Source organism: Haliotis cracherodii, unplaced genomic scaffold (assembly GCF_022045235.1).
Source record: "Haliotis cracherodii isolate W230 unplaced genomic scaffold, xgHalCrac1.p SCAF_14, whole genome shotgun sequence".
NCBI lineage: Eukaryota > Metazoa > Mollusca > Gastropoda > Lepetellida > Haliotidae > Haliotis > Haliotis cracherodii.
The window spans coordinates 24,801,496-24,820,092 of record NW_027266269.1 but is presented as its reverse complement, the minus strand read 5'-3'; positions in this window follow the sequence as shown (position 1 = coordinate 24,820,092).

Here is an 18,597-nt window from a genome sequence, read left to right as displayed (position 1 = left end):
TAGACGACCCCCTGTGTTAAAGGGAAGCTATATAGTTTCCGAGACAGGATATAGAGCTACACCTTTTACTTCATTTTATGTCTAAATGGTTAAGTAAAGATATAATAATATTTTAAACCCGTATATTAAACTATCTCCATGCGAAAAATGCGAGGCTCCCAGATGTGCCACTAAGTTTTCAGGTTATTTCCAAAGGGCCGTTTATATAGACGACCCTCTGTGTTAAAGGGAAGCTATAAAAATTCCAAAAGAGGATATCGACCGACTGTTTTTAAGTTATTTTATGCCTAAATGGTTCCGGAAAGAGATAATAATATTTCAAACATGTATATTAAACTATTTCCATGCGAAAATGAGAGGCTCCCAGATGTGCCACTAAGTTTTCAGGCTATTTCCATAGGGACGTTTGTATCGATAACCCCCCGTGTTAAAGGGAAGCTGTATAGTTCTCCATTTGGGGTATTGAGCGACTCCTTTTACGTTATGTTATACCTAAATAGTTAAGGAAGGTGAACATAGTATTTTAAACCCATATTTTAAAGTATTTGGATGCGAAAAATGCGAGGCTCCCAGATGTGCCACTAAGTTTATAGGCTATTTCCACAGGGACGTTTGTATAGATACCCCCCGTGTTAAATTAAAGGGAAGCTGTATAGTTCTCCAAAGGGGGTATTGAGCGACTCCTTTTACTTTATGTTATACCTAAATAGTTAAGGAATGTGAACATAGTATTTCAAACCCATATTTTAAAGTATTTGAATGCGAAAACTGCGAGCCCTAGATGTGCCACTAAGTTTTCAGGCTATTTCCAGAAGGACGCTTGTATAGATCCGCGTACGTATTAAAGGGAAGATGTATAGTGTTCAAACGGGGGTATAGAGCGATTCCTTTTCCGTTATGTTACACATAAACAGTTAAGGAAGGAGAAAATAGTATTTCAAACCCGTATTTTAAAGTAATTTGATGCGAAAATGCGAGGCTCCCAGATGTGCCACTAAGTTTTTCAGGCTTTTTCCATAGGGACGTTTGTATAGACGACCCCCTGTGTTAAAGGGAAGCTATAAGGTTTCCAAAAGGGGATATAGAGCGACTGTTTTAAAGTTATTGTATGCCTAAATGGTTCAGGAAAGAGATAATAATATTTCAAACATGTACTTTACTCTATTTCCATGCGAAACATGCGAGGCTCCCAGATGTGCCACTAGGTTTTTAGCCTATTTCCATAGGGACGTTTGCATAGACAACAGCTTGTGTTAAAGGGAAGCAATATTGTTTCCAAATGGGGGTATAGAGGGTCTATTTTAGAGTAACTTTATGCCTCAGTGGTTTCGGAAAGAGAAAATAATATTTCAAACCCGTATTTCAAACAATTTCCATGCGAAACATGTGAGGCTCCCAGATGTGCCACTAAGTTTTCAGGCTTTTTCCAAAGGGACGTTTGTATAGACGACCCCCTGTGTTAAGGGGAAGCTACATAGTTTCCTAGACAGGATATAAAGCTACACCTTTTACTTCATTTTATGCCTAAATGGTAAAGTAAAGATATAATAATATTTTAAACTCGTACATTAAACTATTTCCATGCGAAAAATGCGAGGCTCCCAGATGTGCCACTAGGTTTTTAGCCTATTTCCATAGGGACGTTTGCATAGACAACAGCTTGTGTTAAAGGGAAGCAATATTGTTTCCAAATGGGGGTATAGAGGGTCTGTTTTAGAGTAACTTTATGCCTCAGTGGTTTCGGAAAGAGAAAATAATATTTCAAACCCGTATTTCAAACAATTTCCATGCGAAACATGTGAGGCTCCCAGATGTGCCACTAAGTTTTCAGGCTTTTTCCAAAGGGACGTTTGTATAGACGACCCCCTGTGTTAAGGGAAAGCTATATAGTTTCCTGGACAGGATATAAAGCTACACCTTTTACTTCATTTTATGCTTAAATGGTAAAGTAAAGATATAATAATATTTTAAACTCGTACGTTAAACTATTTCCATGCGAAACATGCGAGGCTCCCAGATGTGCCACTAAGTTTTTAGCCTATTTCCAAAGGCACGTTTGCATAGACAACAACTTGTGTTAAAGGGAAGCAATATTGTTTCCAAATGGGGGTATAGAGGGTCTGTTTTAGAGCTATTTTATGCCTCAGTGGTTTCGGAAAGAGAAAATAATATTTCAAACCCGTATTTCAAACTATTTCCATGAGAAAAATGCGAGGATGCCAGATGTGCCACTAAGTTCTAAGGCTATTTCCATAGGGACGTTTGTATAGACAACCCCCTGCAGTAAAAAGAAGCGATATAGTTTCCAAGAAAGGATATAGAGCGACTGTTTTAAAGTTATTGTATGCCTAAATGGTTCAGGAAAGAGATAATAATATTTCAAACACGTATTTTTATCTATTTCCATGCGAAACATGCGAGGCTCCCAGATGTGCCACTAAGTTTTCAACCTTTTTCCAAAGGAACGTTTGTATAGTCGACCCCTGTGTTAAAGGGAAGCTATATAGTTTCCTAGACAGGATATAGAGCTACAACTTTTACTTCATTTTATGCCTAAGTGGTTAAGTAAAGATATAATAATATTGTAAACCCATATATTAAACTATTTCCATGCGAAAATACGAGGCTCCCAGATGTGCCACTAAGTTTTCAGGCTTTTTCCATAGGGACGTTTGTATCGACGACCCCCTGTGTTAAAGGGAAGCTATAAGGTTTCCAAAAGGGGATATAGAGCGACTGTTTTAAAGTTATTGTATGCCTAAATGGTTCAGGAAAGAGATAATAATATTTCAAACATGTACTTTACTCTATTTCCATGCGAAAAATGTGAGGCTCCCAGATGTGCCACTAGGTTTTTAGCCTATTTCCATAGGGACGTTTGCATAGACAACAGCTTGTGTTAAAGGGAAGCAATATTGTTTCCAAATGGGGGTATAGAGGGTCTGTTTTAGAGTAACTTTATGCCTCAGTGGTTTCAGAAAGAGAAAATAATATTTCAAACCCGTATTTCAAACAATTTCCATGCGAAACATGTGAGGCTCCCAGATGTGCCACTAAGTTTTCAGGCTTTTTCCAAAGGGACGTTTGTATAGACGACCCCCTGTGTTAAGGGAAAGCTATATAGTTTCCTGGACAAGATATAAAGCTACACCTTTTACTTCATTTTATGCCTAAATGGTAAAGTAAAGATATAATAATATTTTAAACTCGTACGTTAAACTATTTCCATGCGAAAAATGCGAGGCTCCCAGATGTGCCACTAAGTTTTTAGCCTATTTCCAAAGGCACGTTTGCATAGACAACAACTTGTGTTAAAGGGAAGCAATATTGTTTCCAAATGGGGGTATAGAGGGTCTGTTTTAGAGTTATTTTATGCCTCAGTGGTTTCGGAAAGAGAAAATAATATTTCAAACCCGTATTTCAAACTATTTCCATGAGAAAAATGCGAGGATGCCAGATGTGCCACTAAGTTCTAAGGCTATTTCCATAGGGACGTTTGTATAGACAACCCCCTGCAGTAAAAAGAAGCGATATAGTTTCCAAGAAAGGATATAGAGCGACTGTTTTAAAGTTATTGTATGCCTAAATGGTTCAGGAAAGAGATAATAATATTTCAAACACGTATTTTTATATATTTCCATGCGAAACATGCGAGGCTCCCAGATGTGCCACTAAGTTTTCAACCTTTTTCCAAAGGAACGTTTGTATAGTCGACCCCTGTGTTAAAGGGAAGCTATATAGTTTCCTAGACAGGATATAGAGCTACAACTTTTACTTCATTTTATGCCTAAGTGGCTAAGTAAAGATATAATAATATTGTAAACCCGTATTTCAAACTATTTCCATGCGAAAAATGCGAGGATGCCAGATGTGCCACTAAGTTCTAAGGCTATTTCCATAGGGACGTTTGTATAGACAACCCCCTGCAGTAAAAAGAAGCGATATAGTTTCCAAGAAAGGATATAGAGCGACTGTTTTAAAGTTATTGTATGCCTAAATGGTTCAGGAAAGAGATAATAATATTTCAAACACGTATTTTTATCTATTTCCATGCGAAACATGCGAGGCTCCCAGATGTGCCACTAAGTTTTCAACCTTTTTCCAAAGGAACGTTTGTATAGACGACGCCTGTGTTAAAGGGAAGCTATATAGTTTCCTAGACAGGATATAAAGCTACACCTTTTACTTCATTTTATGCCTAAATGGTTAAGTAAAGATATTATAATATTGTAAACCCGTATATTAAACTATTTCCATGCGAAAAATGCCAGGCTCCCAGATGTGCCACTAAGTTTTCAGGCTTTTTCCATAGGGACGTTTGTACAGACAACCCTCTGTAGTAAAGGGAAGCGATATAGTTTCCAAGAAAGGATATAGAGCGATTGTTTTAAAGTTAGTGTATGCCTAAATGGTTCAGGAAAGAGATAATAATATTTCAAACATGTATTTCAAACTATTTCCATGCGAAACATGCGAGGCTCCCAGATGTGCCACTAAGTTTTCAGGCTTTTTCCATAGAGACGTTTGTATAGACGACCCCCTGTGTTAAAGGGAAGCTATATATTTTCCGAGACAGGATATAGAGCTACACCTTTTACTTCATTTTATGCCGAAACGGTTAAGTACAAATATAATAATATTTCAAACACGTATATTAAACTATTTCCATGCGAAAAATGCGAGGATCCCAGATGTGCCACTAAGTTTTCAGGCTATTTCCATAGGGACGTTTGCATAGACAACCCCATGTGGTAAAGGGAAGCTGTATAGTTTCCAAATGGGGATATAGAGCGACTGTTTTAAAGTTATTGTATGCCTAAATGGTTCAGGAAAGAGATAATAATATTTCAAACACGTATTTTACTCTATTTCCATGAGAAACATGCGAGGCTCCCAGATGTGCCACTAAGTTTTCAAGCTTTTTCCATAAGGACGTTTGTATAGACGACCCGTGTTAAAGGGAAGCTATATAGTTTCCGAGACAGGATCTAGAGGTACACCTTTTATTTCATTTTATGCCTAAATTGTTAAGTAAAGATATAATAACATTTTAAACCTGTATATTAAACTATTTCCATGCGAAAAATGCCAGGCTCCCAGATGTGCCACCAAATTTTTAGGCTATTTTCCATAGGGACGTTTGCATTGACAACCCCCTGTGTTAAAGGGGAGCGATATAGTTTCCAAAAGGGGATATAGAGCGACTGTTTTAGAGTTAATATATGCCTAAATGGTTCAGGAAAGAGATAATAATATTTCAAACACGTATTTTAATCTATTTCCATGCGAAAAATGCGAGGCTCCCAGATGTGCCACTTAGTTTTCAGGCTATTTCCACAGGAACGTTTGCATAGACAGCCCCCGTCTTACAGGGAAGCTTTTTAGTTTTCAAAACGGGGCAGAGGTAGATTCCTTTTCACGTTATTTCATGCCTTACTAGTTAAGGAAGGAGAAAATGGTATTTCAAACCCGTATTTTAAAGTATTTTGATGAGGAAAATGCGGGGCTCCCAGATGTGCCACTAAGTTTTCAGGCTATTTCCACAGGAACGTTTCCATAGACAGCCCCCCTGTCTTAAATTAAAGGGAAGCTATATAGTTATCCAAACGGGTTACAGAACGATTCCGTTTACGTTATGTTGTACCTAATGAGTTAAGGAAGGAGGAAATAATATTTCGAACCTGTATTTAAACTATTCCCATGCGGAAAATGCGAGGCTCCCAGATGTGCCACTAAGTTTTCCGGCTATTTCCATAGGGACGTTTGTATAGATAACCCCCCGTGTTAAAGGGAAGCTGTATAGTTCTCCATTGGGGGTATTGAGCGACTCCTTTTACTTTATGTTATACCTGAATAGTTAAGGAAGGTGAACATAGTATTTCAAACCCATATTTTAAAGTATTTGAATGCGAAAAATGCGAGGCTCCCAGATGTGCCACTAAGTTTTCAGGCTATTTCCAGAAGGACGCTTGTATAGATCCGCGTACGTGTTAAAGGGAAGCTGTATAGTTCTCAAAAACGGGGGTATAGAGCGATTCCTTTCCCGTTATGTTACACATAAACAGTTAAGGAAGGAGAAAATAGTGTTTCAAATACGTATTTTAAAGTAATTTGATTCGAAAATGCGAGGCTCCCAGTTGCATAGACACCCCCCGGTGTTAGAGGGAAGCTGTATAGTTCAGCAAAGGGGGTACTGAGCGACTCATTTTACCTCATTTTATACCGAAATAGTTAAGGAAGGAGAAAATAGTATTTCAAATCCGTATTTAAAAGTATTTTGATGCGAAAAATGCGCGGCTCCCAGATGTGCCTCAAAGTTTTCAAGCTTTTTCCATAGAGACGTTTGCATAGACAGCTCTCCGTCTTAAAGGGAAGCTATAAAGTTATCCAAACGGGGTACAGAGCGATTCCTTTAAACGTTATTTTGTGAGTAAATAGTTAAGGAATGTGAAAATATTTTTTTTAAATCAGTTGATAAGTGCACTTAATACAGGTGTATGGTGTTATACGCTTCAACGGCTATATCACGGCGTCGGGTGGCTGCAGGAATGGGCTTCATTAGAAACATTACCCCGATGAAAGGAATCGAGCTTGGCAGTTTGGGCGTGACGTGCCAAGACTTGATTGAGACACTGAGCTACTTTATCGCTAATATGGACATATTTTCTTCACACATATTACATTTACAAATATTACCGTGCACACTGGAATCTGCCGAGTCAGGACTTTAACTAATCAGCATAGTAATACAAGGCGACATCAGTTGTGCCGAATTTACTCCGATTAATAATAACACTTCTTTGAACTTTGTTTCCATTTACATGTGTTATCATCTGTTATACTATTCCTAATACGGACCTATGTCTAAATCAGACTAACTTTTGACCCCACAAAAAGTAAAACGTTCATTTCGCCTGGATGTCAAAACAATGACTTAATGAAGTCTAAAGCAGATATTCCACTGCACTACACAATACACAATGAACGTCAAGAGCCCCTTGCATGAATGCGCAATGCAGATGCGATAGGGTAATTCTCTCAAATGTGGGAGGCAAAATGAATTTCAAAGCTTTGTACTTATTGATTGCGATGTTCTCTGCATTCCAGAGAATTCTGCGCTCGTCCTCACGGTAGGCTACACCAAATGACTGAAGATCTACATTTGTGTGTTTGTTGTTTAACGCCAGACTCACCAGTATTCTAGCTATATGACGGCGTCTGTAAATAATCGAACCTGCACCAAACAATCCAGTGATTAACATCATGAGAATCGATCTGCACAATTGGGATACGATGACATACATCAACTAAGTCAGCGAGCCGAACACCCGATCCCGTTAGCGTGATTGCGTTATCAATTCGAATTACGAATTCCCCGATGTCTAACAATAACATCAAAGAAGGTCGGAATTTGCTCACGTGAGAAGGCAGCCTACCTACCTATTGAAACCTACAAATGTAGGTTTTAACAAAGCATAGCTAAGAAATCATTTTTACGAAATAGGATTGTTAAAAATACTTAAACAAAAATATCATTAAAATGTTCACTTAAAAAACGATTTTTGTAAATTCTGTTATTGTGATACTGTTGAAGATGAAGTTCATTTTCAATCTTACTATGGTCTTAGATTTTGGGAAAGATTTACTTTCCCTAGATCTAATTTTATATACGTAGTAGTTGAAAAGCTTGTACATTAATTTAATGTCAAGTTCTACTTTTCTTAACCCCCTCGCCGCACTTCGATCTGAAATGCATAATAGGCGTCTCAATGATAATAGGAGGTATTTACAGGTTGTTACAATTAGCAATCCCCGTCATTTGAATCGGCCAGATGTTGTATTTTAAGTAATGTATTGGGTATTGTTCGTCATACATGATGTGACACACTAATGCAATATTTTCGCCTTCGTTAACGGTACCAAAAAACTAGAGATGTAATGATGATTTCCCCCGATATTGTGCAGTCTGGATCAATTAGAATTGAACTGAAGGGTTTGGCAATGACACTATGGTCATGTAATTTCGTCTACCGTAAACAAACCATTTAATCGACTTAGAATTGATTAACTCTTCTGACAAACACTAAATGTATTTTGATATTAAAAAGTACAGAACATTGAAAAAGTCTCAAGAAGTCGGCGTGAGAGTTCTGGAGACAGATGGTGAGCTGGGGGCGTCCCGTATTTCCACAGCCTCGTAATAAGGGATCTGGCGAGGGAGACTTGCCGCCAGTCTATGTAACTTAACTCTCCCCTGGGTTCACGCTTACTGGCACCTGTGTGGCTCCCGGCACACGGCACATAGGAGCCTTCCCCCACTCATTTGCATTGACCTGGTGGGAAGACTCGTGTGTAATATCATGGTTACAAAACTCGCAGGAGTTATGCCCCTCTGCCTACACTCAGGGTCGCTTGTTTCGTAGCATAGGGAGTCGCGAATAAAGAGCTCAGAGGCCGTAATGTTTCTGTTTTCCCTCACACGTCGCCGTGTTTCGGAATATTGGTATTCTACGATGGGACATGGAGTCTGTTTATCAATATTTTGATATTTCACTAACTTTTATCGTAACCTTTGCAAATTAACATAATTTGTCATACAAATATGGGATAAATCATGTATAAAAACAAGCGAAAGCATGGAAAATGTACTTTCAAGTAGCTATTGAATCGTTGAAATGTGAAGAGAAAATTTCTAAAACTAAAATGGAAATGTCAAAATCAAAAACGAAAGAGGGATCTGTATGCACATTTCCACCAGATGGTGTATCTGACATACAAAGGGATCTGTAAACACATTTCCACCTGGTGCTGTATCTGACATAGAGAGGGATCTGTATACATATTTCCTTCTCGTACTGTATCTGACATACTGAGTATGGGTGTATCTGACATAGAGGAATGTGTATACATATTTCCACTTTGCATTGTATCAGAAATAGACGGAACTGTATGCACATTTCAACCTGGTGGTGTATCTGACATAGAGGAATGTGTATACATATTTCCACTTTGCATTGTATCAGAAATAGACGGAACTGTATGCACATTTCCACCTGGTGGTGTATCTGACATAGAGGAATGTGTATACATATTTCCACTTTGTATTGTATCAGAAATAGAGGGATCTGTATGCACATTTCAACCTGGTGGTGTATCTGACATAGAGGAATGTGTATACATATTTCCACTTTGCATTGTATCAGAAATAGACGGAACTGTATGCACATTTCAACCTGGTGGTGTATCTGACATAGAGGAATGTGTATACATATTTCCACTTTGTATTGTATCAGAAATAGAGGAATCTGTATGCACATTTCCACCTGGTGGTGTATCTGACATAGAGGAATGTGTATACATATTTCCACTTTGTATTGTATCAGAAATAGAGGCATCTGTATGCACATTTCAACCTGGTGGTGTATCTGACATAGAGGAATGTGTATACATATTTCCACTTTGTATTGTATCAGAAATAGAGGAATCTGTATGCACATTTCCACCTGGTGGTGTATCTGACATAGAGGAATGTGTATACATATTTCCACTTTGTATTGTATCAGAAATAGAGGCATCTGTATGCACATTTCCACCTGGTGGTGTATCTGACATAGAGGAATGTGTATACATATTTCCACTTTGTATTGTATCAGAAATAGAGGCATCTGTATGCACATTTCAACCTGGTGGTGTATCTGACATAGAGGAATGTGTATACATATTTCCACTTTGTATTGTATCAGAAATAGAGGCATCTGTATGCACATTTCAACCTGGTGGTGTATCTGACATAGAGGAATGTGTATACATATTTCCACTTTGCATTGTATCAGAAATAGAGGGAACTGTATGCACATTTCAACCTGGTGGTGTATCTGACATAGAGGAATGTGTATACTTATTTCCACTTTGCATTGTATCAGAAATAGAGGGAACTGTATGCACATTTCAACCTGGTGGTGTATCTGACATAGAGGAATGTGTATACATATTTCCACTTTGTATTGTATCAGAAATAGAGGAATCTGTATGCACATTTCCACCTGGATATATATCTGACATACAAGGGATCTGTATACACATTTCCACCTGCTGCTGTATCTGACATACAAAAAGATTTCTATACTTTTCCTCCTAGTAGTGTATCTGACATACAAAGGGATCTGTATACACATTTCCACCTGCTGCTGTATCTGACATACAGAGAAATTTGTATGCACATTTCCACCTGGTGGTGTATCTGACATAGAGGAATGTGTATACATATTTCCACTTTGTATTGTATCTGAAATAGAGGAATCTGTATATACATTTCCACCTGGTGCTCTATCTGACATAGAGGGGCCTGTATACATATTTCCTACTGGTGCTTTATCCGACATACAAAGGGATATGTATGCACATTTCCACCTGGTGCTGTATCTGACATAGAGGGGCCTGTATACATATTTCCTACTGGTGCTTTATCTGACATACAAAGGGATCTGTATACACATTTCCACCTGATGCTGTATCTGACATACAGAGGAAACTGTATACACATTTCAACCTGGTGCTGTATCTGACATACAGAGGGATGTGAATACACTTTTTCACCTGGTGCTGTATCTGACATACAGAGGGATCTGTATACACATCACCACCTTCTGCTGTCTGACATACAGAGGCATATGTATAGACATTTCCACCTGGTGCTGTATCTGACATACAAAGGGATCTCTATATACATTTCCAACCGGTGCTGTATCTGACATACAGAGGGATCTGTATGCACATTTCCACCTGGTAATGTATCTGGCATACAAATGGATCTGCATACACATGTCCATCTGGTGCTGTATCTGACATAGAGGGATCTGTATACACATTTCCACCTGGTCCTGTATCTGACATACAAAAAGATTTGTATACACATTTCCACCTGGTGCTGTATCTGACATACAGAGGGATATGTATACACATTTCCACCTTCTGCTGTATCTGATACAGAGGGATCTGTACACACATTTCCACCTTCTGCTGTATCTGACAAACAGAGGGATGTGTATACACATTTCCTCCTAGTAGTGTATCTGACATACAAAGGGATCTGTATACACATTTCCAACTGGTGCTGTATCTGACATATAGAGGGATCTGTGTACACATTTCCAACCTGTGCTGTATCTGACATACAGAGGAGTATGCATACACATTTCCTTCTGGTAGTGTATCTGACATACAAAGCGATCTGTATACACATTTCAACCTGTTGCTGTATCTGACATACAAAGGGATCTGCATACACATTTCCACCCGGTGGTATATCTGACACACAGGAGGGTCTGTATACACATTTCCACCTGGTGCTGTATCTGACATACAGGGGATCTGTGTACACACGTACACCTGGTGCTGTATCTGACACACAGGGGGATCTGTATGTACATTTCCACCTGGTGCTGTATCTGACATACAAAGGGGTCTGTATACACATTTCTTCATGGTGCTGTATCTGACATACAGAGGGGTCTGTATACACATTTCCACCTGGTACTGTATCTGACATACAAAGGGATCTGCATACACATTTCCACCTGGTGGTGTATCTGACATACAGGGGGTCTGTATACACATTTTCACCTGGTGCCGTATCTGACATACAGGGTACGTGTCTGTATACACACGTACACCTGGTGCTGTATCTGACTTACAGGAGGGTCTGTATACACACGTACACCTGGTTTTGTATTTGACATACAGGGGGATATGTATGTACATTTCCAACTGGTACTGTATCTGACATACAAAGGGGTCTGTATACACATTTCCTCCTGGTGCTGTATCTGATATACAGGGGGTCTGTATACACATTTTCACCTGGTACTGTATCTGACATACAAAGGGGTCTGTACACACATGTCCTCCTGGTGGTGTATCTGACATACAGAGGGATATGTATAAACATTTCCCCCTGGTGCTGTATCTGACATACAGGAGGGTCTGTATACACACCTACACCTGGTGCTATATCTGACACACAGGAGGGTCTGTATACACACCTACACCTGGTGCTATATCTGACATACAGAGGGGTCTGTATGTACATTTCCACCTGGTGCTGTATCTGACATACAAAGGGGTCTGTATACACATATCCTCCTGGTACTGTATCTGACATACAGAGGGGTCTGTATACACATTTGTACCTGGTGCTGTATCTGACACACAGGGGGGTCTGTAGGTACATTTCCACCTGGTGCTGTATCTGAAATACAAAGGGGTCTGTATACACATGTCCTCCTGGTACTGTATCTGACATACAGAGAGGTCTGTATACACATTTCCACCTGGTGGTGTATGTGACATACAGAGGGATCTGTATACACATTTCCACCTGGTGCTGTATCTGACATACAGGGGGGTCTGTATACACATTTACACCTGGTCTTTTATCTGACAGAGGAATCGGGTCTCAGCGTGGGATGTCTGTATGCTACCCGGAAGATGTATAACACATGGAGACACGGATGCTAAAAATAGATCCACGTTGACCCAACTGAACCCGACACCAACACTGGTACACCTTTGCGTGGGCCCTATGCATTGGTTCATGCTGTTTTTGCCGAGCTTGTGCCAAGTATATATGTTACACAGACAGTGTAATGACATCCTTATAATTATCAGCGTATCATGAAGCTCTGTTTGGCATATATTCGTGCGAGTTGTGTGGTGTGTATGTGCGATGTGCGTACAAGTGTTGAACTCAGAGTGCGATGTGTATGTGCGCTGGGCGTACAAGTGTTGTACTGAGAGTGCGATGTGTATGTGCGATGGGCGTACAAGTGTTGTACTGAGAGTGCGATGATAAAAACGATATCTGTTGGGTTCACATGCGGATAGAGATGGAAATATCAAACTCAAGTGGGGACTACTTTCACTGTTTATAAACAAACATGGCGTCGCCGATGTCATTCGGCGATCGAGTCAGAACCTAAACATCGGGAATCTGGAGCAACTACTTGGATAGTTGCTACCATTATGAAACGAATAGTTTAATAAACTAAAAATCAGTGTCTAACTGTGACGTAGCTAAGGCATTTTACAAGTTTCTAGCAGCTTTGAAGATATAATTTGCGAAACAATTTGGCGAAAAACATTGACCACGGGATCACTTTACATATCGCTTCTTGTAGACTTTTGCGGCTTGGAACCTTTTGCACAAATTAAAACTGTTGGGTTTGGTCGAAATATGTTCGAATTGTTACCTTGTTTCGTTGTGTCGCTCTGCGTACATCTGACTGCACTTCGTAACGTTATGACAGGACAGACCGACTGTCAACAGCGTCTGACTGTGGCCGTGACGTTTCATAGACTAGGGTTAGAGTAGCTTCCCTTTTATAAAGGGCAGTTACTCTATCGGACAGACCGGTGGATTGCCGCGAAAGGCAAGTAAAAACAATTTGTGTAGGCAATTGTTTTCATATATATTTAGTTACGCCAGTATAAGAAACAGGTTTCTGTTGGAACTATATTGGCTACTGCCACTGTCTGATTGACACATCACTTACCCTCTGACGTAACATATATTAATACGCAACATTCCAGGGAAATTGAAATGTTTAGGTACTAGGATAAAAGTTTGTTCAGAGGAAGTCTGACTACTTTTTATGCAATGTGATACACGTCATATCACGAGACATACTCATCGAAGTTTTTACAAAATATAAACAAATTTATTCTAACAATCTTATTTGAAGTGTACCTGGTGTACGCTATTCCTGCTCAAATATATATATCTTCTTTTTCTAGATTATCTTGAGAACGTAAAAGTAGATATTGAAAACGCATTGGGGGCTGGTACAAAAGATTTGCCATACTTTAGTTCATGTAGTTTCCGAAAGACTACACACACATCAAGTAGAGAATACCCGGGTTAGAATACATCTCCTGCAACTTATGCTTTGCGTAAGAGTAGACTAACGGGATCGGGCTGGTTGGCTGACATTGTGGATCGGTGCTCATGATATCAATCAGTGGATTGTATGAGCCAGACTAGATTATTTCCAGACCGTTATGTTCAGACCGCCTTCATAGAGATGGAGTATTGCTGAGTGCGGCCACAAACAAAAAACTAACAAACAACAAAGGTAGAAAATGTGGCGAAGGCAATCGAGAAATTAGCTTGCAAACTCTCAAACGAACAAGACCGCCTCCGTGGTCCTGTGGTAGAGCGTCCGCCCGGAGAGCGGAAGGTCCAGGGTTCGATCCCGGGCCGCGTCATACAAAAAGACGTTAAAAGATTGTACTTGTTGTTACCCTGTCTGGCGCTCGGCATTAAAGGGCTAAAACAAGGACTGGTCGGCTCGGAGTCAGTATACTGTGTCTGAGTGGGGTATTCATGTTAAACTGCGGCATGGTATCTCAGTGAGCTAGCACTATAAATCGGCATCAGTCCGGACTAGTACAAGCAGCCACACACACACATACACGTGCATGCACGTCGCTATATAAGTGCAATAATCTTGGACGCGACGTTAAACCCAATTTCACCTCACCTCACCTCACCTCAAACGAACAATTATCCTAACATACTTGATTTGTGGGCGTCCCGACGTTTGAGACAGAAAGGCCAGTGTCTTTCCAGCCTGAATAACAAAGTTATAACCGTAATCCTTAAATACAACCAAGGAAGGAATTGTTGGATTTTGCAATCTTAGAAACGAACAACCATGATAAAACATTTTTAGAAAGACGAGTTCTATGGATGAACAACTTCTTTATTACAATCTACACCGAAACGTAGCACTAATTGTAATAAAGAAGTTGTTCATCCATAGAACTCGTCTTTCTTCATACCACCAACTTCTAAATGCCACTAGGGGCGGTCGGGTAGCCTAGTGGTTAAAGCGTTCGCTCGTCACGCCGAAGACCCGGGTTCGATTCCCGACATGGGTACAATATGTGAAGCCCATTTCTGGTGTCCCCCGCCGTGATATTGCTGGAATATTGCTAAAAGCGGCGTAAAACCATACTCTGTCAGTCTAAATGCCACTGAAAGAAGTTAAAACATTTTTAGTTTACAGTTTTGCACACCGCTATCCTTAACGACAGTTATCTGGATATGTGATATCGTCCTTCATCACATTACGTGAAGATATTCTTATGAAGATGCTAGGTTAGGAGTGGTCTTCAGAAAGAGGATAAGTGGACACTAAAGAGAACCGGTCGTCGGGCTCGCTGATTTGCTTGATGGATGTCATCGTATCCCAATTGCGTAGATCGATACCCATGATGTCAGTCACTAGATTGTATGGTCCAGAATCAATTACAGACAGTCGTCATAAAGCTGGAATATTGCTGAGTCGGCAGCAGCGAGCCATGTCCAGCGTGGGTGTGTTCCGAAACGAGCGTGAGTGAGTATGGTTTTACGCCGCTTTTAGCAATATTCCAGCAATATCACGGCAGGGGACACCAGAAATGGGTTTCACACATTGTACCCATGTCGGGAATCGAACCCGGGTCTTCGACGAGCCAACGCTTTAACCACTAGGCTTGTACCCTTGTTCTGTTGATGAGCAAGGCAGGCTTATTTGTTCCAAAAGTTCCTATAGATGAGACAATTTATAAAAAGCTGTATGTACCTATGTAAGAGCGAAAAGGGGGCCATTCATTATAATTACGACCTGATTTTTATCTAATTTATTTGCCAAGGGCATATTGGAAACATGTTTGAAAACACCGAACTCGTTTTCAGAAATCCCAGTTCCAATGTCCACGGAATAATGATTATGTTTTGTTTTGTTTTGTTTTGCTTTTTTGTTTGTTGTTTAACGCCGCACTCAGCAATATTGCAGCTATATGACGGCGGTCTGTAAAATAATCGAATCTGGACCAGAAAATCCAGTGATTGACATCATGAGTATCGATCCACGCAATTGGGATCGATGACATGTATCAACCAAGTCAGTGAGCCTGACCACCCAATCCCGTTAGTCGCCTTTTACGACAAGCATGGTCGCCTTTTACGGCAAGTATGGGTTGCTGAAGACCTATTCTACCCCGGAATCTTCACGGGCCAATAATGATTATGACCCTATACACGAGAATAAGCGAAATCTATACCTTTGTGTGAAGCATTTTACTCATCTTGCATTTTTGTTTGTTCTTTTCTACCACACTGTATACACGCAACCAGAATAATTCAGTGGCTGATATTATGAGAACCAAGACCATCAAGTCACTGCTTACTGCAAATATCGGATCTGTACTAACCTGGAATCCCCATGGATAGATTGGTCGGATCTAGTCAAACCTGGAATCCCCATGGGTAGATTCTTCGGATCTGTACTAACCTGGAATCTCCATGGATAGATTGTTCGGATCTGTACTAACCTGGAATCCCCATGGATAGATTGCTCGGATCTGTACTAACATGGAATCTCCATGAATAGATTGCTCGGATCTGTACTAACCTGGAATCTCCATGGATAGATTGCTCGGATCAGGACTAAACTGGAATCTCCATGGATAGATTGCTCGGATCTGTACTAACCTGGAATCTCCATGGATAGATTGCTAGGATCTGTATACTAACCTGGAATCTCCATGGATAGATTGCTCGGATCTGGACTAAACTGGAATCCCCATGGATAGATTGCTCGGATCTGTACTAACCTGGAATCCCCAAGGATAGATTGCTCGGAACTGGACTAAACTGGAATCTCCATGGATAGATTGCTCGGATCTGTACTAACCTGGAATCCCCATGGATAGATTGCTAGGATCTGTATACTAACCTGGAATCTCCATGGATAGATTGCTCGGATCTGGACTAAACTGGAATCTCCATGGATAGATTGCTCGGATCTGGACTAAACTGGAATCCCCATGGATAGATTGCTCGGATCTGTACTAACCTGGAATCCCCAAGGATAGATTGCTCGGAACTGGACTAAACTGGAATCTCCATGGATAGATTGCTCGGATCTGTACTAACCTGGAATCCCCATGGATAGATTGCTAGGATCTGTATACTAACCTGGAATCTCCATGGATAGATTGCTCGGATCTGGACTAACCTGGAATCCCCATGGATAGATTGCTAGGATAAAGGTTTCCACATCTAAAAGTCATATAGATTGCTAGGATCTGTACTAACCTGGAATCTCCATGGATAGATTGCTAGGATCTGGACTAACCTGGAATCTCCATGGATAGATTGCTCGGATCTGTACTAACCTGGAATCCCCATGGATAGATTGCTCCTTAGCACTATGACTTCGTAAGTCGGTCTTAAAGTATGGGAGTTACAATCGCCCTTGCGCTACGACTGTGTGGGTGTGTGCGTGCGTGTGTGTGTGTGCGTGTGTGTGCGTGTGTGTGTGTGTATGGTGACATAGGGTTTAATGTCGCATTCAAGATTATTGCACTTTTATAGTGACGCGCTTGCATGTGTGGGTGGGTGTGGGTGGGGTCTGTCTGTTTGTATTTGTCCGGACTAATATCGATGTTATAGTGCTAGCCCATTGAGATACAATACCGTAGTTTAACATGAAAACCCCACTCAGACACAGTATACTGACCCCGAGCCGACCAGTCCTTGTTTTAGTCTCTTAATGCCAAGCGCCAGGCAGGGTAGCATCCAGGATCATCTGTGGACGTCTTTTTGTATGACGCGGCCAGGGATCGAACCCCGAACGTTCCGCTCTCCAGCTGAAGCATACGAGGACTCACGAGCGTATGTTTATGAATTGATTACACCCATGTTGGGTCCTTTTCGTGTGATTTGTAATCGCATAGAGTGAGTGATTTGGATTTAACGCTGCGTTTAACAGTATTCAAGTTGTATCACAGCATGCCAGATTAATGTGGTTGGAAAGCCCTAAGTGATGCAGGCCCCAGACGTTTACCACTTCGACGAAACTCACGAGCACGGGTATGGTGCCGACAAACCTAGAAACATAATCAGAGTGAATCAGATTTGAACCTTAAGTGATAGGTTTCTGGTGTGCCAAGGTGCACAACTCTGCACAGCGAATTGCAAAGCCTTAGGGGGCTGGACCCCCGTGCCCCTTGTAATGACTTGGAATTACTGACTGAACAACCCCATAAGATCATGGGTACAATAGATCTACATCTCCCCATGCATGCATAAGAGGCAACTTATGAGGATCGGATGGTGAGGCTCTGTGACTAGGCTGATTGAGAGTCATTGAACCCAATCATTGCCGCCAGGTCAGGATCCAACCATCTACAAGCCATGATAGCCTGCAGGAGACGGTTGCACCACGTCAGAAAAAGGTGAGGTGCGTCTGCTTGTCCTAGTCTGGACTTATGCTGATTTATAGGGCTAGCCCACTGAGATACTAAGCCGAAGTTTAACATCAATACCCCTTTCAGACAGAGTATACAGACTCCAAGCCCACCAGTCCTTGATAAGCTCCTCAATGCCTAGCTCCAGGCAGGGTAACAACAAGTACCATTTCGTAACGTCTTTGGGTATGACTCGTCTGGGATCGAACCTTTGGCTTACTGGATTGTGTGGTCCAGACTCGAATATTTACAGGCCGCAGTCGTATAGCTGGAATATTGCTGAGTGCGGCGTTAAACAACAAA